Source organism: Anas acuta, chromosome 2 (genome assembly GCF_963932015.1).
Source record: "Anas acuta chromosome 2, bAnaAcu1.1, whole genome shotgun sequence".
Classification (NCBI taxonomy): Eukaryota; Metazoa; Chordata; class Aves; order Anseriformes; family Anatidae; genus Anas; species Anas acuta.
In genome coordinates this window covers 89,874,744-89,896,857 of record NC_088980.1, presented here as the reverse complement: position 1 = coordinate 89,896,857, position 22,114 = coordinate 89,874,744, and the positions used below count along the sequence as shown (strand labels likewise).

At 45.2% G+C, this 22,114-nt stretch overlaps 1 long non-coding RNA gene across 2 annotated transcripts; it reads left to right on the top strand.

Annotated features, from left to right (window-relative positions):
* The first annotated feature begins 2,400 nt into the window (after nucleotides 1-2,400).
* On the top strand, nucleotides 2,401-11,224 carry LOC137850773 (uncharacterized). 2 transcript variants are annotated; one of them, XR_011092806.1, is made up of 4 exons: nucleotides 2,401-2,518; nucleotides 2,608-2,711; nucleotides 2,823-6,013; nucleotides 10,008-11,224. It is a non-coding gene; the product is annotated as an uncharacterized lncRNA (long non-coding RNA). The 2 variants fall into 2 exon arrangements; XR_011092805.1 differs by lacking the exon at nucleotides 10,008-11,224 and having other exon boundaries at nucleotides 2,408-2,518; nucleotides 2,823-6,088.
* The last annotated feature ends 10,890 nt before the right edge of the window (nucleotides 11,225-22,114 follow it).

The window sequence follows — 22,114 nt, the reverse complement described above, 5'->3', positions numbered from 1 at the left end:
TTTGTAAGAAAAAGGGACTTTATGTTATGCTAGACAGGTAGACTTCTGTCCCTAATTAAATACTGGCACAGAATCAAATGCTTTAAGTATTGGCTGTTCTTCAAAATGTAGATGACCTAACAGTGACATGCAGAGATCCGTGCTGGGATCCGTGCTCTTGTGTAATCTTTGTTGGTGATTTTCAGACTGAGTTGAAGATGATGTCATTGCATATCACTATCCACTTCAGGAAAAATTAGGGGGGCACAAAAAATCTAGAAAGACTTAGTTCAGTGAACAAAGTTGTAGGTACAGTTTAACTTGCATACGTGCAGACTTGAGTTGCAATGGGAAGAAAACTCTAGGCTGTTCACAGCTGTTAAGGAATCTAAACCAGGAAGTTTTCCTTCAGAAGCAAAGGTCTGGAATGGTTATTGATAGCTCTCAGCTTGCTTCACCAGGGCAAACAGGGATGATAAAGTCTTGCTTTAGGTTCCCGGAAAATAAAAGCTACACTCAGATGCAGTGGAAATTCAAATATCCTTAAAACAAATGAAAGGAAACAACTCTGCAAAATTCAGCACTACAGCATGTCATAAAACTTATGGTTTGCACGATCTAAAGGATTAGATCATTCTGCTACCATTAACAGCTTTACAGCAGACAAATTATATGGCCAATATCAAACATCAAATTCTGGGTCATAAACTTCACTTCTGGGAAGCAGAATAAAGAAAAATATCTTCCATGGCATTGTACAACAGGAGAGGCATAATTTTATTTGGATCGAGGTTACCTTCCTCTTATATGGAAGAGTGATCTGGACTAATGAGCTAATAAGCAACTTTGCTCTTGCATTCAGATAACCTGTTTTAGGCTTTAGGTATTTCAGAGAAAGAGAGTGCCTGCCCATGTGTTTGTATGCACTACGTGTGTGTTTCAGCATTAGATATTAGTATTTTATGGAGAATGGACATTCAAATAAAGTCAAATGAAACTGCTGGCAAATTAAAATGTTGGCCTCCTATAATAATAATAAAAAATAATAATAAATCCTATTTTGTGCTTTATTGCAATGATTTCCAAAGTAAATTGGAAATTTACTCCACTCCACTAAGTATTTGCACTGAGGTCCCAAAAGTCATGTGCAGTTATTTAAGGGATAGTCTGAAGGTCAGCCTCAGTGTCATAGTCACAAAATTTTGCAATACATTGAATAATAAGAAGTAATAAAAATGCAAAAGTAGAGAAATTGTCTTTAAAACAAAACTGAAAAAATCTTACTAGCACAAAAGAAGTCATTGATAAAACTGCCATGTGGTATTATTGACTGCATATTTACTTGGTATATTCCCACTATATTTGAAGAAAGGGTTCTTGTCTTTTCTCTCTCTCTCTCTTTTTTTTTTTTTCTTTTATTCCTTGAGGGAGAATTAGAAGACATTTCACAGTAGAATAGACTGATGTAATAGCACATGTAGTGATTAGTTAACACAGGTTCATAGACACACAGCAATTACTGGCATTTTTATGGTATTGAGTTATAACTGCTGAAATCTGATAAAGCCCAAGCCAAATCTTTAGACAGCAGATGAAATTTCTGAGAGAACCTAAGGGGTTTATAAACATGTAACATGTCATGCTTCAAACATTGCTTGGCATTTAGCCTTAGTTTGAAGTTACCTTTAAGAGCTCAGATTTGGGCTAAAATTTTCAGATGCACTAACATTTGCATACACATTATGTATATTTATATATCTGTATGTGGCAAACATACGTTGTAAATATCACCATGCAAGTTTTAAAGAAGGGACTAGCAAGGGATCTCTGGGGATTTCAGGACTGAAGGAGTCACATTTTGAAGGAAGAATTCAAGGAAAATACTTCATGCATCAGTGACACGTATATTTTGAACCCATACATGCAGTCGCCTGTCTCTCTCAAAAATTGCCATTTCCCCGTGAGAACTGGAGAAAAAAATAAAAGTGTTCCCAGCAAACCTGCAAGCCATTAGTTATGAATTAGGTGATTATACATGAATGACTCTTTAATTGTTCTGTCTGGGTAGGTAGGAACACAGCAGTACTAGGCAATGAGAGCCCCTGATGTGATCATATATTGGCAGTGCTCTCCTGACATTCAGGAAGAATAGCAAAATAGTGAGCAGAGACTTAATTGTCACTGATTTTTTTTTCCTCAAAAAAGCCTTACAATCTTGAAATTAAAATTGCTTTCTCTAGGCTGACCTAATCACTGTGAGATATCCTTGATATTCAGTCTCAGTAACTAACTTGTCTCAGTGGCTAAATTAGAAAGCGCTGCAAATAAATCATGTACTATGTTTAGAGTGCTTCTGTCTGTCATGATCAAAAGTGTTGTGATAAAGGTAATGGATTACTCCTCTTCACTTGGTGTAATCACTGCAAGCATCAGCAGCTGCAGGACCTGATGCGACCAGTAGAAAGGCAAGCCTCAATGCAGCTGTGGCTCCGTGTGGCTGCTGTTCAGGCTGTGAAGAGCAATCTGTGTGGAGCAGTTGGTCTGGGATCTGTGCTTTGTTTTGAAATCTGCTCCAAAGCACTCAGCATAGCTGACAAACTAGCTTATTTTCTGGGTGTGGTTCTCCAGGGCTTGGGAAGGATGCCTGCAAAACTCTTCGGGAAGGCTTGTTTTGGAGTGCTGAGTATCGATGAGCTGGTGAATTGTTTCTGATGAGCTTATTGTTGCCAAAGGTGCTTTTGAATGATGCACAGCCATAGTCAAGATGAACTCATCTGCCATTAATGAGAATGTGACAAGTACTTTTTTTTTTTTTTTTTTTTTTTTTCTTCATCTTCTCTAAGGCTTTGACTGTCATCTGGGAGTCAGTGGGACGTTATTATTCTATTTCCTTCTGGGTCTCGATCAATCAGGGTGGACAGAAGAAGCAAAAAAATGAGAAAGGACATGCAGAAATCCAAGAAGGTGGTCAGGTAGTTAATACATAACCAGGTTTACACCAAGAAAACGGGGAGAGCCAAGACAGAAGAGTGTAGCTCTGGATTCCTTCCAGAGATCTCTGAAGACCAGGAATGCTTTTGCTGTTCGTTTACACAACTCACCTGGGTTCTTGCCAGGAAAGGAGCAGGCAGAGGAGGGTGTGTGTGTGTTTGTCTTTCCCTCCTCTATATGAAATGTCTTCGTTCCTCTGCCATTTCCACTGCTTGTGGCCATGTCTGTTTGCAAAGTTACCATCTGCCCCGTGAAGTGAGCTTGTCTGAATCACGAGTTTGCAGGGATGGGCTGCTGCAGAACACTTATTTTTCTTTTGCCTTTTGTTAACTGTTTGCCTTTCAGTGCCCATGAAGAAATGCCCTAAATATGGCTTTTGTTTTTGTAGTGGCAATGTCTTGAATTGGCCTCTTCTGATTCTCATTTGTGTATGGCTATGGAGTGCATTTAATTTTCCTCTTTTTAGTAGCCTTTAGCAGGGTTGAGTCTGCACTTAAGAACTAAAGGCCCTTTGAAAGTGTTGTGTCATCATACAAATAATCCTGAACATGTCTAGTAACTATTTAAAACAAAAGGGTTCATGGTACATTTGTGAAGTTAAGGAGGGGGGGGGGGGGAACAACAACACCGGTTTTGGGATGCATAAAGCCTTTTTCACACAAGCTGATATTGTTGAAGTGATCTTTTTGCAGCTCCCCAGTGGTCTTTAAGTCCTCGCAAGGTTTGGGGACAGGGGGATACAGGCCGGGGAGTCTTGTTCCTCTGTTTCAGTGAATGCTCGTGTGTCACACCTTAGAGAAGGGACAGCTTTATCTCATAGCAGCTTGCCATATGTGGCTGACAACGTCACGACTTGCCCTGCTGTCTGTGCACAACGAGAGCAGACACACTCAGTGCCACACCTTCCCTCCAGCTCACGTTGCTCTGGGCCGCCATCACCTGCACCCTGTGAGGACAGGCCTGGGCAGGCAGCGGTGCTGTGGCTGGGCTCCAGGGGCAGCTCTTGGCAGGGAACAGCTCCATCAGGCTGTCCCACATGTCACAGGGACGTGCACGTCATGGCCTGTGTTGGGTCTGGCCCTGTTCTCTGCTTCCCGTTGCTTCATGACCCAGTGTGGCAAGGACTTGCCTTCTGCCTCCGCTCGCCAATGTTGTTTATGTGCTGAGCGCTTGTGAAAGAAAAGAGCTACGCACAACCAGAGGGCACTGTGTTCAGTTTTGGGCCCCCTAATTAAAATACAGGTACCGAGTTGCTGGAATGTGCTCAGAGAAGAACAACAGAGCTGATGAAGGGACAAGAAAACAACACTAGAGGGACCTGGGGCTGTGCAGTCTGGAGAACAGCAGGCTGAGGGGACACCTCACTGCTCTCCACAACTACCTGAAAGGAACTTGCTGCAAGGAAGGTGTTGGCCTTTTTTCTCAGGTGACAAGTGATAAGATGCAAGGAAATGGCACCAGTTGCACCAGGGGAAGTTTAGATTGGACTTTAGGAACAATTTCCTCACAGAGAGCGTGGTCAAGCATTGGAAGAGTCTGCCCAGGGAAGTGGTGGAGTCTCCATGCCTGGAGATATTTAATAGACGTGTGGACATGGAGAGAGAGATTAGATTACCAATGGTACTACTGCCACCAAAATTCTGCTGGACAGACTGCAGTGCAGAAAATGTTGTCCTAATCATTGCTGCTCAAGTTAATTGCCATTAACTAATTTGACATTCAGCATCTCTTTAAAAGGAAGTAAGCTTCTAAATGGTGATTTGTAACGTGAGATGACAAACAGCACCACCTGATATGTGAAAATCATCAGGAAAAATGTCTCCATGAATATTTAGACCTTTATGAAAGGTTCTGATAGACAATGCTAAGTTCCACACATTTACTTTGCTAGAAACTGTATTGGAAGTACAACTGGATTCATCTTGGCTCCACAGCATGGGCCCAGCTGAGACCTGGAAATTGTGCTCTTCTGAGTGCAAAGACAGCTGTTTCTGCTATCAGGCACACCTCGTCATTAGTGCAGCTGTGACCGTAAGGTGTTGAGGTTTACTTAGTGATAGCAGTGTTTAACGTCATGTACATCACTTCTGAGTCAGAAGTTCAGCACCATGGGCAAGTATTCTAGTGTTTCCATGGAGGAGCACCTACCGTGACACCAGATTGTTAAAAGTGTAAAAGAAAGAGGAATTAAGGAAGGAGAGAACTGGGAGGAAGGAAAGCACTTTGAATTTATTCCCTGTATTACAGACGTTTGTAAAATATCCAGTGCTTGAACCCTGAGTATGTGGTCAGAATTTCCTCTCACTTTTGTATGACCTACTGAGCAAACATTGGCTTGTTGACGTATAATAGCTGCCTTCAAACAGGATATTATTCAGCACTCTAATATAATCTAAAATCTATTTCAAATAGCCAGGTTAATCCCCATCACCTGTGAATGGAGAATAAAAAATAAATTATTCACAACCCATTCCTTCCTAGTAAATTCCCAAAGATTTAACGTGGCTGGAATCAATTAAACTGCTGTGCTGTTCCTTTAGGGTCTTAAGTATTTAACTTTTCAGTTTGGACTTAAACATGGACAGTGGCATGCTTTTCCTGGTATGAATTCACAGCAAGCTGTGTTTTTTAAGGTGTTTTGGACCAATAATGACTCATTTAGAAAATAAATCTGTTAAAGGCAGAAATGAGAAAATACCAAGAGGGCCTTAGTGTTCCTGCATGGTTCTGTGGGGTCTGATTTTTGGTTTAAATCTTACCAAGTGAGCTGGTATGATTGATGAGATGTGGATGTATACACAGAGCTTACTGGAAAGAAACAATTGCATCTAGTTAGTTTATATGCCATAAAAACAACATTACCTTTACAACATCAAAATCCTTCTGACATGAAGCAATGTTGTTTGGCCCTACTTCAGTTAAAAATGTAGTTCTTTACTTTTAAAGGAATGGCAAACAGAAATGCATTACTGAGGAAAAGGGCTACCCCTCGTATCTCACAGGGGCCAGCTCACCAGCAGATGTGTTTTCAACCTGCCAACAAGTAAGTGCTTCTTCCTGTAAACTGCTTAAACTTTTTGAGATGTCCTTCTAACCTGTTGTTCAGCTTCTCATTGTGTGGTGGAGGGAGGCAGGAGAGAGGAGATGGTGTGAGAAAACACCTTCCTTAACTGGGAGACTGTGGTGTCGGTTGTATCCCTCAGAAGAGGTTGGGGAAAACAGCTTGCTTTGCAGTTGGAGGCCATAGGGGTTCATGCCATTTTTTTTTTTTTTTCTTTTAAGGTTTTCCTGCCTTTTTTGAGGTGACTGCTCAAGCTAATTGACCTCTTTGGCACCACACGCACTGGAAAACAGACTGACTTACCAGTTTCTTCTCTCATCTCACAGAGCATGTGCATGTTCACTAACAGGGCAGGCTTCACAGATATTGAGAGGCTCTCCACTAATTATCTTTCTGTTTTAAAGGGAAAATGCTTAACAGGCAGACCTCTCAGGCCGTTATGTCTACTCCTGGCTTTTCTCCGCTGTTCCTGACCTCCCTGCTTCCATCTGTTCTCCAAAATGTGCTCTTCAGAGGTGAAACAGGATCCTTTTGTCTGTATATTTTGCTGTCAGTGATCACAGTAACAGCTAATCCCACAGCATTTAAAACATGGTGATGCCAGGTGTACATTTAACAGCCTTCAAAGCCACTATTAGGACATTTCTTTTGCCAACGAAAAGAATATAAATGCTTTTCAGACCACTTTGGAGTCAGGTGTGCAACATGCTGTATCTGAAAAGAAAGCGTTTCATTTTCAGCCCTGTCAGCCAACAAAGCTGTGCTGAGTTTTTGCAGTTGTTCAGGTCCCAGAAGGGTATTATACCGAGCTAGCAAATGGCCTTGGAGGAGGGAAGGAGTGAAACTCAAGACCAGAGATTGATACTTCGCGTGACCCTGGCTCAGTGGAGCAGCTAGCATCTATCAGCTCCAGCAATAGCTGCAAATGGGTGCCTTTGGAGCCAGCTTCTTGTTTCGCGTATCACATCAGTTTATAACCTTACCTAAACTAAACTTCAACAAGTTAGGATTTTGGGAAACAATTCTGATTCACTCTTTTACCCTGTGAAACCCTATTGCTGTTACTGCTGGACGGAATCCAGTGGCTGTCCGAGTGAGAGTTCCTGCTTATTTTCTAATTTATTCCTAATCACCCTGGCTTCCTTTGGCTTGTTTTGAGAGAGGAGAGGGAAGTAATGCTTATGGGTGCCAAAGCGTCTCAGTTTTTGGAAAGCCAGGTCACTTCCATGACTCTGCTCCTCCTCTTACCCGAGAGGCTGTACATGGGAGTGGGAGCTGGGTGTAAGCAAGGGAGAGGAATGGGAGGATTGCCTGCTTGTGAAAACATGCCTTCACTGGAGGTATTGTCCATCTTCTAGCATTGTCAGAAATGAGTCTTCCTAATAGGATTTCTCCTGAAAATATCAAAGCTTCCTGGTTAGAGCTCCCCAGGTTACCTCACAGAGATACACAGGCTTTCTGAGCAGACTGACCCACCAGCACTCCCAGAGTACTTGCACTGGGTGTGCTGGCCTGCTTATCCCATCATCCTTACCTGAGAAAGGCTTGGCCCTTTTCAGAGAATCAAGTAAATGCTTTTCTCTAATCCATTGTGGCGTTGACTTCATTATAAAACTAAAAAAAAAGTCGGTGTTGGTCTCTCAAGAGTCCAGATAGTCTGTGCAGAAGCCGGGTGTTAGCTCCTGTCCTTTGCGATGGCTAGATGAAGGGCACAGCACTGGGTCTGTGCACACCTGGAGCTGTAAGCAGCATAAATGGTTAAGCCATACAGAAGGAATAAAGCGATGTTTGCCCACATCTTATGGCACAGCGCTCAAACACAGCTCAGCAGATCGCAGACGGCCTGCCTGGGCCTCACAAATCCTGCTGCAGGGTCTTCCTGCACCTCGGCACTGTTTGTACTGCTTTGGCCTGGGCTTTATAAATAAACCCGCTCTGCAGCCTTCCCAGCTTTGGCACCTTGTTAAACTTTTTTTTTTTTTTTTCCTTTCAGTTTTATATTCCTACCAGATTAGTGTGACCATTGTTTCTAGCCATGCTTCTGGAAGGTAAAAATTCTGTTTTCATTACAGCAAATGCCAGGCAGACAACATCTTGACAAGTTGAAAGCTCTGGTGTTCGTGACAGGTTCTTCTAGGACAAATTCATTTTGAAGAGTGGGGAGGCTGGGAAGATTAACCCTGTCTTTAATTTTCTGTCAGCTGCAGAATCCCATTGCAAAGATGTGGTAACAGGTGAGGGGAAACAAGGGAGGGAAGTTTTGTTTTTTTAACCATCTTCAGACATGATATAACTGGCAATTTCTGATCTGTTTGCAATGATATTAATTTTTCATTGAATGTTTTCCAAAAGATTCTGTGCAATGACTGCTTAGGGTGACAGCTGTGATGCCACCATGGTGAGTGCAGGCAGATGCATCTGATCGTGAAGCCTCTGTCTGCTCTGATAGGTTGCCCACAAACACCACAGCTTCTTTGTAAGCACGGTATGCTACTAGCAGACATTTAATTTTGTTATATTTTAGTTACTCTAAAACAGGCTTAAACAGTTAACAGCCATTTTATGTGACTTGTTCTAAGGGTTTTTCCTTTATTTCAACAAGTTTGTCCTATGTAACTGAAGAGGAGAGTGTAATGGAATTGACTTTCTAACAATTTAGGTTGAGAAACACAGTGGATGTAAGAAGCACGCGTATCTGCAAACTAGATAAGCTGTTTCTCATCTGGACCTAGTTAATAACCAAACCCAATAACAAGGTAGGGATGGGACCATATCATGTACAACTTCCTCCTGACTGATGATCACCTTCTGATCTGCGTGTGCTTGTCAATATTAGGTCAAATTGCACGTTCAAATCTTGGGTGAGCTTAGGGAGGGCAGTGCTGGCATGGTTTATAGATTTTGAACATGCACATCTCTATAAGCAAACAAACTGAAAATTATATATAGGGAAGCCTCGAATGATGGTACCATAGGAATGGTACTAAACCTCTATTGTGAGGACACTGGAATTCATTCAAATGACCTAACCAATCTTGTATAAATGAATAAAGCAAGGTTGGCTTTTAAAATTGTGCATAAGTTGCTTCTGAGCGTTGCTGCTAAGACTACAGCCTGAGTCAGGAAACACGACTGTTCATTAAAAGGTCGAGAAAGGAAAAGGAGGATGACAAGACAAGAAAGATGGTAGCTTTGCTTAGCCCTTGGGATGCAAACTCTTTATCGTGTCACTCTGAAAAAGCTTTCCAGGGAGGAACTGACCTCATTTGTGACCTCTATGACCCTTGGTGATAATCACAGAGCTCTGCTCCATCAATCCGCTTAGGAGGTCAGAAAGGCTTGTTGTTGTAAGAGCCCAGGAGAAAGACTTGGGTTTATGTGTGCAAAACAACCCAAATGGTAAGGTGTCACTCCCTGGGGGATGAGGTGTTGATACAAGCACCTATCCGCACAACCAGGTGGGGGAAAGGTGAGGGAGGTGAGGTCATGTTCTCACGTTTCAAGCAGGAACTCAGTCTTACGTGGCACTAAAAGCATACATTTTACTTTCCAAAGTTTTCTGGGCTTAAAATTAAGCATGGCCTTTGATTTTATAAGCTACAGCCATCTTCCAGTAAACAATTTGCATAATTTAACCCTAAAACACAGATATTAACAACAACATTAAAAGGGAGGAAGGAGGCTCCAAGTTCTTGTTGCAGTAAGCAATTAGAAATAAATAAATCATGCCAGTGTTTTCCACCCTGGAGGTATCACAGAACCACAGAATGATTGGAGTTGGCTGGGGCCTCCTGAGGCTCTCTGGTCCAGCCCCTTGCTCCAGCAGGGATACCCAGAGGGTGCCCAGGACCACGTCCAGGCAGCTTTTGAAGGTCTAAGAAAGTGGGATAGTCCAAAATACATATCAAATATGTCTGTATACATTCATATCCTTATATACATGTATGGCTTAAATTCTGTTTCTGAACTTTTACAGATTGAACAATTTGCTCATCCAGACATCTCCCAAAGGCCAGGATTTCCACAAAGTGAGAACTACAAATCTCTCTGAGTGACTGCGGCTGACCCTGTCTCTGTTATGGGAAAAAGTAATCAGTAGCCAAACACCTCCAGAGCTCCGTGAGCTGGGAGAAGGCTTTATTGGATCAAAACCCCTCTTTCATGAGCTCACACTCTGGAGGGCACTTGCAGTTTCGTATGCAGAGTGTCAGAGTCGTAACCAACATGTCTGCACCCTAGGCTGACCTCTGTAAAACAGAGATTTAAAAAATGGAAATGAAAGTGAGCACGCTGTTGTGAATGTGATGCGCCCACTTCGCTCCTAATCCGCTGCAGTTGTTGGTGAGACTTCGCTGCTGCAAGCTGCAGGTTGCTCACCATCACCTAGGGACAGCTTAGCCATTTACTGTCCTAACGGGGCTTGAATGCAGGGTTCAGTCTGCTGAAGTTAAAGCTTGCTAGCACCGAGGACTTTCCCTTCCTCCTTCCAAACATAAGATTGCTGCTTTAAAACACTTTGTGGGAAATTCTTCCTCCCTTTTCATGCAATCCTACCAAGAGCACCCTGGCCTGAGCCTACCATCAAGTTAATATATGGGAGATGTGATGTCATCTGCATAATTTGTGTGCTGCAAGAAGTCGTTTTCCCAGTAGTGTTCGAGGCAGTTGTAGCTTTAAGGCCTGTGCTTCCTAATTTAAAGATAAAGTCAGTTGCTGGCAATTTGTGCCTTAAAGCAAATACTTCAAAGGACAGAGAGAAACCTTTAGTGTCCTAAGTCTCTCGGGACTCATCCCCTTGTATAATACTATGTGTTTATTCTTGAAATATGTTTTACTTTATATGTATAAATATATATAAGTTTGTACATATGTATTTGCAGAAAAGGATGCTGAAAGGATTAAGGTCTGTGGACTTCAGATAATGAAACTATAAAAAGACCGTAACACCTAGAATTCACGGGATTCTGCCTCAAAGTCAAAAACCCATAAAAGAAAACAAACCAACAATGCTGCAGATTTCTCTTAGTCTTGGCTCAAAAACTAGCTCTGGAGTTTTTCAAAGGCTTCTATTCATAGAAAAAAAGTTTATGTAACTTTTTCTTCTTCCAGCAAGTTTTCATTTCATAACAGTTTTATCTCAAGAGGTAAATGTTAAGAGGCCATCCGCCGCCCTCATCCTCTGGGAGAAGCTATCACTGCAATGTGAACTCCCAGCCTCGTATCGTGCCCAAACACCAGGCGTTTTGGAACGAGCTGAGTGCCTTTACAGAGCTTTTGAAGGTGACTCAAGTAGGAGTGGAGAGATGTGTGCGTTCAGAGAGACAGCTCACCTCGGGTGAGCCCGTAACCCACTCTTGGTTCAGTCCTGCAGGGGCCAGGCAGTGCCCCTGCACCCCGAGCATCACCAGACTGCAGGACCTGAAGGATGTGGGCCAGGACACGTCACTGCCCGAGGCTGTTGCTGTTGGTCTGTAGCAAAAGCTCTCCAGCCTCCAAACCCAGGAAGCCCAGCATGCAGGTAGGGATGCCTATCGCATCCCTTAACCTCCCCAGCTTAGTATTATGCAGCAAGATAGCGCCTCAAACCTTGGCTGCGAAGGCTCCATGAGGAATTGGCTGGGTTGGGTGTGATGCTCGAGCTGGCTTGCTTGCTTGTGACCCGTATAAACTGCAGGCTCAGCACTCCTGCAGCGCACAGAGCCTGAAATCGGTGTATCTGCTGCTAATGAATGTAGGCTCTGTCCACGCTTGGCAGGTTTCTTCAGCTCTGCTGGTTAGACTAATAAAAGATGTTATCTCTCCCTACGAGCTTTGCCTTGCTGATATCCCGAGATCATCACGGCCCTGCCACTCGGAGGTCGGACAGAATAACTCCTCGAGATTAGGGAAAGCTCTGGTGATACCAGAAGAAATAACGTGAGAATTATGCTCTTAAAACAAGAGCAATGCCAGCATGGTCTCTTGAAAGCACTTTCTGTGGACTGGAGGAGATTTTGGTGTTTTTTTTTGTGTGCATTTCTTACAGTGGATTTTCCCTCTCCTCTCTTCTTGCTAACTCGTAACGAATGGAGGACTGTGTTTCGTACCATCTGACCCAGTCTCATTAAAAGAAAAATAAAAAGCTATTTATTTATTTGGAGTATAAACAAATGGAAGGACCTGCCTTGGCTTCTTATAACCCCCCCCATGTTTGCAAAACAGCCCAACAGCACAGAGCGTGGTGTTTCCTGCTGCGACCCACGACGCTCCCGCGTGCGCTCGCCCAGCCGCGGCAGCTCGCTGCTCTTGGCTACGAGCGGTGGTGGGCGGTTTTTATGGCACTTCGCTATTGTTCTCCATGCACGCACACTGTCCGATCCGCAGCCCCTGCCAAGGCAGTGTCCTTTTGCAAAATGTCCTTCGTCGTTTTCCCACATCTTTTCTGTATTTATTTATTTTTGTTTCCTCTTGCCCAGCACCGCGATCTGGTGTTTCCATAAGCAAAAGCAGCCCCTTGCTTGTAATCCTTTCTCCTTCCTTTCTCCCTTCTGGTGCACCTGTGTTGTATTTAATATTTTTAAGACCTCGCTTCCTATGTTCTGTCATATTTCATTTTTGAAATGCCCACAGATCACGTCTCTTCCAGATGTCATGTGCTATGTGTGTTATTTTTACATTGCAGTCTTATTCAATACATTTCCCGCCCCTGTCTTTGTCCACTTGATCCGTAGCAAGAAGCAGTGGTTTGCAAGACTTACTGTAAAGGTTCGGCTCCACACCCTGTATTATCTGAGCAAGAAGTGCTTGGGTTTCCAGGCATGCTCTTTCATTAAACGGTGTGTCTCAATATTCTGGTAAAAGTCCTGATAATGCAGTGTGTCACGTAAATGGCATCTTGCTTTTCCATTCCATGACAATATTACTTGTCCGTTAAAAAGCAACAACAACAAACACAAAAGGAAATCAAAACCAGCTCTCGGTGAGTTTAATGCAAGTTTGTGGTAGTCCAGCCTCACAGTGCAACACTTTGTAATGTCTGTTTTAGGGCATGAGGATGTTTTGCAGGGGGGATTTTTTTCAGTTGCGTAAATAAAGTTGAGTTTTCAATAAAAAGAAAGCTGGTGGATGCAATCATTTGTCCTGCTGCAGTGAGCTCTAGAGGTCTAAGCCATGTTCAGTGCTCTGCACGGGACTGCACATCCCAACCAGCCTTGCAAGGAGATCAGAGCCTCCTGCTAGCAAAGCTCTTTCTGGCCTTGATGGCAGAAGGGGCACAAGAGAGGCATGTAGGTACGCAACTGGTGTCGCACTGACCTTGTCAAGACCTTGGGTCACCACAAAAATGTGCAGAAGAGGGCTGAAAGTCAGCATCCACACACCGTGCTGTAGGGCTCACGTCTGGTGAGGGTGATGGTGGCGGTAGGTATAGGTGGGTACACGAGGTTTGCTTGCCAGGTTTCTGGAGATTTTGTAAAACTCCAAGGCTTCTGGGTTTCATTCCAAAATACCTTTCATGCGTCAGGGCATGGTTTACGTTTATTGACAGAGAGACGAGGAGGAACTGGAAGTGGCTTGCAAGGACAAGAGCGGTGTCTCCCAGCCAGAGCAGGCACAAGCACCCGAGTGCCCCTGCCTGGTCCCGAATGGGCCCGCAGCCCGCCTCGGTCAGTGCCAGCCCTTCCTTCTTCATCAGCCAGGGCTTCGACAGAAAAATAATCTCATACAAATTTTAGAGGAACATCCAGTTAATCAAAACACAGCACGCTGCCAGCGCAGTCTCACTAGGGCCCTGCCATCACACACCGTGGCACTTTCAATTCTGCTGCTTCATTCTCCTGACAGAGATATTAACACAAAGAGGAAACAGGCTATTACCGTGACAAAGGCTTTGACAGCACGGGGAAAACGGCATGTTAGCTCATCGCCAGGGCAGGCTGGAGTTAGCTGGTAGTCACTGTGCTCCCCATCCTCCTCCTCACTGCGTGGGTTTGTCTGCCGTGGAAGAGGGCACGTTTTGCTGTGCAGCCAATGCCTCACCTGAGTCCTTTAGCACACCAATCAAGACAGCACAGGCTAATAAAAGATCAATAAAAGATCATCCTCAGTCTTTTTTTTTTTTCTTTTTTTTTTTTTTTGGTGTTGCTTTAATATCAAGGGGGAGTCAGCTTGCGCCATGCGTGTAGAAGTGCTATCATCTATTTTTGTTGCAAGCAGATGCGAGAGCATGTTTGACTTAGGAAAGCCCACAAGACTCAGAATTAGCTATGCTAATAGAGGTCATTTGGTAAACTGGGTATATTTCAGTTATTTCAAGAGCCAATTCAGCTTGCTGCAAATAAGAATCATCAAGCCCAAAGGTGAGAAATTGCAGCTTTGGACAAAACCCTGGCCATCCTTCAGTTATGACTTCATTTGCTGTTGCTCTTCTCTGGAGTCCACTATCCCAAATAATTTTCTTCATCTCTTTTCTCCTAATCTCCTTAGGTCCTGAATCCTTTAAGCCAGGAACTGCCTTGCAGCCCATGGCCACAGCTGGTCTTGTTGTGTTTGTCAGTGTGAATAGTAACAGCGACCACTTCTGTATGGAGATGCAGTTGATGTTACGTCAAGTATATGAGTGGAAAAGGTGGGCGAGCCTTAGGATCTTTATCAGGTCTCACAAAGTAACAGCAGATATAGAAAGGCTTATAATTTCATGTTCTTTGGAGGGTGTCCAGCTACTCAAACATTTAATGTGATTTTTCTGGAAACCAGAGTAAACGAAAGCAGGTGGAAGGCTCCCTTTTTGTAACTGAAATTGGTTTGATCAAGTCAACCCAAGCCCAGGCTGCTGGCCAGGTCCTCTTCTCCCACCTTTTATTCCTGCTTCCCCCCCTGTGCTGGCACTGGTGTGTGGGCAGTCATCTTGAGATGTGGTTCAAGGAGCTGATCTGTCCCCAGCTGCTTGTCCCTACCCCGGAGTAGCCCCTTGCTGAGGCTAGCAGAATTATTCCTGTGGCCATCCAGTGAACCACGTTGGGAAGCTGATCCAGCTGAAAAATAACCAGGAAAATGTAATGTGTTTTTCTCCCAGCTGAGCCAGTCTCCCGATCTGACGCACCGAGCTGCTACAGAAACACAGGCCCTGGCAGAACAGCGTGCGGGGGCACCCAGGAATGAGGTGGTGAGAGACAAGGACAGAGTGAACCTGAAGAAATGCAGGTCGAGCATTTCGTGTCCTTGGAGCTGGAGGCGGATCTAGGCGACAGCAGAAAGTAGGGCACTGCGACAGCTCTGCCTCGTCCCGGGGCGGGAGGGGAGGCAGAGCTGCAGGGGGGACCCAGTAATGATCAGAGGCTTGGATGCAAGGTCTTCACGGTGGCTGTGAACGTGAACAGGGGCTGGGATGTGAGTTAGGGTCTCTGCACAACACTGGCTCCTGGTTGCAACCACCGAGGGCAGCGTTTCTGCTGGCTTTGGGGCATGGGGTGGCCTGGTGTAGGAGTATTATCTGCTACAGGTGAGAGCAAACGCTTTATTCTCAGGAGAAAAGGGCTAACGGGGTGCCTCTGCCTCCCCGTGTTTCATGGGACAGCACCGGGAGGTGGATGCGTGGGATCTCCTCTCGTTGTGGGTGCCCAAAAGGAGCTCCTGAGGTCTCCATCGGGCCTCGCGAGGAGCTTGTACTTGCAGCATTTTTGCAGAAGGAGTGGAGTGGCTCCAAACTCAGTCTCGCCTTTTGGCAGCCGTGCTGACTGCCAGTGTCGTCACCTTATTATTACCCTGCTCCACCCCGGCACGACTGCAGTTGAGGCAACAACATCTGACCTAATAATCAGAAATCTCCAGCTCTACATTTGGTAAAGAAAAACCAGAAAGAACAGAGCTCAGACTTGACCTTTACAATTGTTTTTTTTTTTAATGTCACTCCCAAGAAGACGAGAAAGTTTAACTCAGAGGTAAATAATGTTAATGATTGCACAATTACATGAATAGACAAAGGATAAGCCTGTCAGACGTATCGTAACGTGCATGTTTATCTGCAGAGAGGGGAAAGTATGTCAGGATCTTGCAGGAAACCTGTGAGAGAGTATTTTGCCAGACCTGTAAAATTCAAGAGATAACTAAGAGGTGTCTTTTTATCTTTGTTTTTACCTACTGCTTACTCATACCATGAAAATAAAATACAGCACAGACAATATTGACTGTTCATAAATATAGCCACAGCCTTCAATATAGTAACAAGGATTGGTAGGAAACTTCTCCTTCCTCCAACGTGTGCTTTGGCCGCAAAATATTTGACGATGTTGACGCTCAGGTGATCACAAAGAAGCTTCAGAGTGAATGCCTGATGGAAACAAATGAAGCTGCTTATGATTCACGAGTATTATTTCAGTGTATGATAGGCGCTGTTTTCAGGCACCACATCAATTACACCTTTTCTCACTTTAAAGATTTTCTTCACAAGTAATAAACTGCACAAACCAATCAACCAAACAAAAAGTCTTCACATTCTGAAAAAGAAATGACAGCGACAAATGTAAAATAAATAAATAAACGCCAGTTTACTGAGGAGTTTTATTTCACTCTGGATGAGGGTTTTGGGTAGCTATAGTGTACTCTCACCTACTGAATATATTCTGTCTGCTTTCCTGCTGACACCATTTCCCCTATATTACTTCTGTGACCTTCAGCCTGAAACGTTGGCTGTGTAGTTTTGGCATGTTCTGTAGCTACTCCAGGTTGTTACAGAAACGGTGTGTCTGCCTGGCTTGTGAGCCTCTTCAGTCTGGAGAGCGTGGGAACACAATCAAGCTTTCATCATTTATTATTTTTATTTTTTTTTGCATTTCTTAATGGCTGTTTCTTTATAAAAAGCAACTTACAAGTTAGTCGCACCAAACCCAAGCTTACGTAAAGTTGTTGAAAGCGATTGCCTTGACAGCAGCGTGTATATATTGCTCCGTCCTGCTGACTCAAGGTTATTCGCTGGTGTCCTCAGAGCTGCAAAGTTCTCAGACAAAAAGGGAAGAGCTGCCTGCTGCCTCCACCCCAGCAGCTTCTGACGACTGGCTTTAAGATTCCCCTTCTAGGTGTGTGGAAGAAAGTTATACCCCAACCTGCTCCTAAAGACTGCAGATAACGGTGTGAACCTTGCCCTGTGTCATGGGAGGTTTTCCATAAAGGAAACCTGTGTACAGAAGTGCCAGAGTTAACATCCATAAGAAATGTCACCTTGAGGCATGCCATGAAAAGCTTTGCTGAGCAGCTAACCTGTCTGCCTATCGGGGAACTGGCAATTAAGGTGCATTTTGGTTTGATTTGTCTTTTTCTGGATACTATGTTTTTAAAAAATAAAATAAAATTGTATTTACAAGGGGGTGTGTACTGATAGTTGATAAAACTATATTCACACGATTCCTGAAATTACTTATTCAGCGGGAAGGCAACCTAACCAATTCATCGTTGTTTAAATTTTAATTCAGTGGAAATGTAACCTCTGGAAAACACTGTTCACATCTATAATTAATAGATTGTTATGCGCTGTATTTTACGATTTGATACACTTTCCTCAAACTCTGCGAAGAACTGTTTCATGTTATCTATCTCGGAATTCATAACAAATGAAAATGGCCTGCTTGGGTTCGTACAAGGAGGTTCATTTGCAGGGAGAAGCAGAACCAAATGCTGTTTGCTGTCTAATACAATTTAGACAGAGCAGTGCAGCCTTCTCTTTTTCTCATGACAGTGATTCTCCCTCCAAAACGAGGTTCTGGCAGTCTGCTTTCGTACAAAGTAGACTCAAATGTAATTATGCTGCTATGACAACTTAGTCTTATAGCACTCACAATCCTTTTTCTTCTAATCTTTGTAGTGCTGCTGTGGGCAGAAACTGATTCTGTTCTTTTTTTCTTTTTTTCCAGTATAAATAGAAATCCACATCAATGAAGTCCAAGTTGCACTTGTGCAAGATCAGGGTCAGCCCCGGGATATTAATCACTTGTCTGTTAAAAAATGGGAGAGTGAAAAGAAGGAAAAAATGTAAAATGTGCTCGAGCCCCCAGCCTCTACTTAATGTGAGTCGAGTGTTAACAGCTGAGAGTGAGACTGCCCCTACCCACACACCTGTGTGTGGAAGGAGACCTCTGTCTGAATCTCCACTCCCACATGGGAAGGGAGCAGCTAAGGTCCACGTGCCTCCCCTTCTCATGTCATTTCTCTGGAGCCCCTTCATGCAATTTTTAAGCCTTGCAAAAGGATCCCATGCATGTGCTCACCCAGCCTCTTCCTGGGGTTGAGCTGTCTTATGACAGAAGAGAGAATTATTGCCATTTGGCGAGGCCCCCATTAAAAGAAAAAAAAGAAAGAATTAGCTGCTCTGGTGGAAGAAAATCATGGGAAATTTTTGATAGTTGAAGGCTGTTTCACAGAGAACAAGCACCCAGTCTGTTCCCTACTTCCTGTGTTTACTCCTTGTATGGGGTCTGAGCCTGTTATCTCCTGCAATGAAAGCAGAAGTTCTTCTGGACCTGTTCCGACAAGTTTTAGCTTCCTCTTAGATCTTCTCGTCCACTCTTTGAGGTGGATTGTGGAAAGGACAAAGTTTGTTTGGATGGCCACTTCAAAATTCAGAGCCTGATGCAGGCGCTTTAATGCTGAACACCCGGGGCCAGCCCCGAGGTGATGTGGTTTCATGATCAAGATATCTCCATCAGTTGCTACCAAAGTTAGAGGTTTTCTATGGGATGAGGTATGTTCATCAGAGGACTATGACTGTACAAGGTAACTTAGTTCACGGTGACGCCCAAGGAGCCATGGAAAGCTTCCAGAGGTGTGATAGCGAGCATTTTTGTTTCATGTGGTTTCCTGAAGTTCCCCAAAGCACGCTCAAAAGAGTCCAGCCATTTTTTTCTTTTTATTTAAGGCAAAAAAATATCCCCTTCCCAGCTGTGAAAGCAACCGCATAGTCCAGAACAGAAGGTGTTTGCAGTAAAAAGAGAGAGGCTTTTTTTTCCTCCCTGAATTCTCCATGGAGCTGGCCTCAGATCACAGAAAAGACCCAGGGCTTCTACTTACCTTCTTAGTTGTGATCTGTGCCCTGGAAGCAGTAGGCACTTCTGCTAGTCTGCCTTGCTCTCTGCCACTGGGGCTGAGGCCTGAAGGTACACACAGACTTTTCTTGCTCAGCGTGGCGGAGACAGCTGCCAGACCCAGCAAGGGGCTGGAGAGAGAGTTTGTGCAGTCCAGTACTTGGGTCACCACTTCTGAAACAGGCTTTATCGAGAAGTGAGGACCCCCATCTGCCCTGCTCCAGAGCCTGTGATGTCTCACAGCCCTCACCCTGTATCTCCCCTGTGCCTCCTTGCCACAGGGCTTCCAGCTCTGCAGTCTTCTTGCAGCGGAGCCCAACTCCTCCTTGCCCTCTGCACACACCAAAAAGCTGCCGTTTTTCAGCTTCTACCTTGGCTGCTCTGAAAACAGACATTATTTTTATCCTCCAAAGGCCTGGAGCGGAGGTGGGACCTAGTTCCCCAGATCAGGGAACTGTGGCAGCCACAGTGGGCCTGGACCTCCTCTGAGCTGCCCCTGCTGGGTGCTGCAGGGCCTCTCAGCATGGGCATCGCCTGCAGCCACAGATGGCCCAAGGCCCTGTTTGTCTGCCCCAAGCACAGAAAAGCTGCTTTCAAAAGAGCATCTGGCAGCCCGTTCTCTTCCCCTCCGCCCCTGCTCAGAAGTGGAGAGAACAGACAACAAACACAGCAGGTGCTTTTTTTTTTTTTGTTTCATTTCCACAGATTTGAAACAGCAGCTTCGTGGAGCCATCCCTTCTGTGAAGAAACACCTCATTTTCCTCTTGCTCTTTGACATTTCCATGGATAAACCAAAAGTTTTGACCTCTATTTTAATCAAGTACTGTGGATTTTGTTTGCAGGCTGGTCACTCAAGCTTACAACAGCATATGCAAGATTTGTCATCTGAAATAGAGCACTGGTGTTACACCCAGCACTGACTTTACGAGCACTGCTTCTGTCTCATGCCCCACATTTGCTTGTTCACATGTTTCTGGCCAGCCGTGATGCTGTCTGCTCAGCACCTCCTGGCTGAGGCCTCACGTTTTTTTGGTGGGTGGCTCTTCCATGGTCTTGCTGTCTAGACGTGTCATAGACTAAGAACTTGTCTGAGACTCTCCTGAGAGCTGAGACGGATCCCTGACAAAGTGATGACTTGTCTATAACTGAGTAAGATCAGGAAGGGGAACTCTGTGTTTCCATTGACCTGGTGGTAAAACTGCCGCCAGCCTACAGCCTTCCTGTTTTAAAGGTTCCTGAGGAACTTTTCCTTGGGGAGAGTCTTAATGCATCTCCGTATGGATGGCAGCTGTTGTCCTCTAGGCAAGCAGAGTGCTCCCTCCGATTTTATATCATGTACGTATTCTGCCCAGCCTCTCTCTGCTACTGCACATACTTCTCCCTGCACATCCCTATTCACAACACGTCATGCCGAGCACCAGTCTGCTTTACCTCCCATCCAGCTTGTCCTCACCTCTGAGGGTGCCCAGCTGCACACTAGGTCTCACAGCTCAGGATTTGCAGAGCTCTCTGGAGCAGCTGGTTCCCTGTCTGCTCTCCTGCATGCTGCTGGCAGTCCCGTGTGCCAGCCCTGTGCATTGCCTGACCCTGGTGGCTTCACCCTGCTGGGCAGCTGAGCTCCACCACACTGCTCTCTCAATCCCTCTCCTCAAAGGAAGAGGGAGAGAAAATACGAGGCAAAGGGCTCAGGGGTTGACACAAGGACAGGGGGATCACTCACCTTTAGGGGCAAAACAAATTCAGTGCAGGGAGATTAATGTAATTTACTGCATATTGCTAACAGACTAGAGCAATGAGAAGCTAAAAGCAAACTACAAACACCTTCCACCCATCCACCCTCTTCCACTCCCCCCCCCTCAGGCAGCGCAGGGAAACAGGGGACTGAGGGCTGCGGTCAGTCCCTGAAGCTTTGTCCCCGCTGCTCCCTCAGGGTCCCTCCCTGCCCCTGTTCCCATGGGGTCCCTCCCACGGGATGCCGTCCTTCCCCAGCTGATCCCACACGGGCTGCCCACAGGCAGCAGCTCCTCAAGCACTGCTCCCACACGGCTCCGTCCCACGGGCTCCATCCATCCATCCCCCAGGAGCAAACTGCTCCAGCACGGGTCCCCCACGGCTGGGCGGCAGCTCCCCCCAGACCCCCTGCTCCTGCGGGGGCTCCTCTCCACGGGGGGGCTGCAGCTGCGGCCCGGGGCCTGCTCCTGCCCTGCGGGGGCTCTCCGTGGGCCGCAGCCTCCTCCAGGCCACATCCACCTGCTCCACCGGGGGCTCCTCCACGGGCTGTCCCAGCAGCTGTAGTGCAGCAGGGTATTTTCCTTTCTTCAATCTGCTGTCCCAGAGGCCCAACATAGTCGCTCTCTGGCTTTGCTCTGGCCAGCAGCAGGTCCCTTTGGAGCCGGCTGGAGCTGGCTCTGCTCTGACATGGGGCAGCTGCTGGGCTCTGCTCACAGAGGCCACCCCTGCAGCCCCCCTGCTACCAAACCCTTGCCACATAAGCCCAATACACTGAGTGAGCCTCTTCACCTGCCTGGTTCATCCTTCAAGTAAAAACCATGCTCTTGCTTCTGTCTAAGATGAGATCACCTGAGCTATTACTAAAAGTAAGCTGTGTTCACAAGAAAAGAAGGCATATGAAAGCTTCATGTTCTCATGGTCTCAATTCTTTCACAGTAAACTGTCTTGTGCTGTTGATCATATCTCTATGGAGAGCACAACACCATGACCAGTGGCATATCTTGCATTTACTTTGCAAAGATGCTAATAACGATGGGACCAAAATGAACTAGGTCTTCCCTGAGAAGGCAATACCATTTTGTTCTGAGAGGCAGGTCATATCAGATGCAACGTATGTGCACTTGCCTTCTTGTGTGCACTTCTCATTTCTGCCTTCCTGTTTTATTACTGAAGCAAAATTAGAAGGCACTCATACCAATTGGTTGTTGTCAATAGAACAAATATTTTCTATTTTAGGGTTTCATAAAAGAAGAAATGGGAACCACACTCTCCTCTCCTTCTCACATCACAGTCTCTTGGGAAG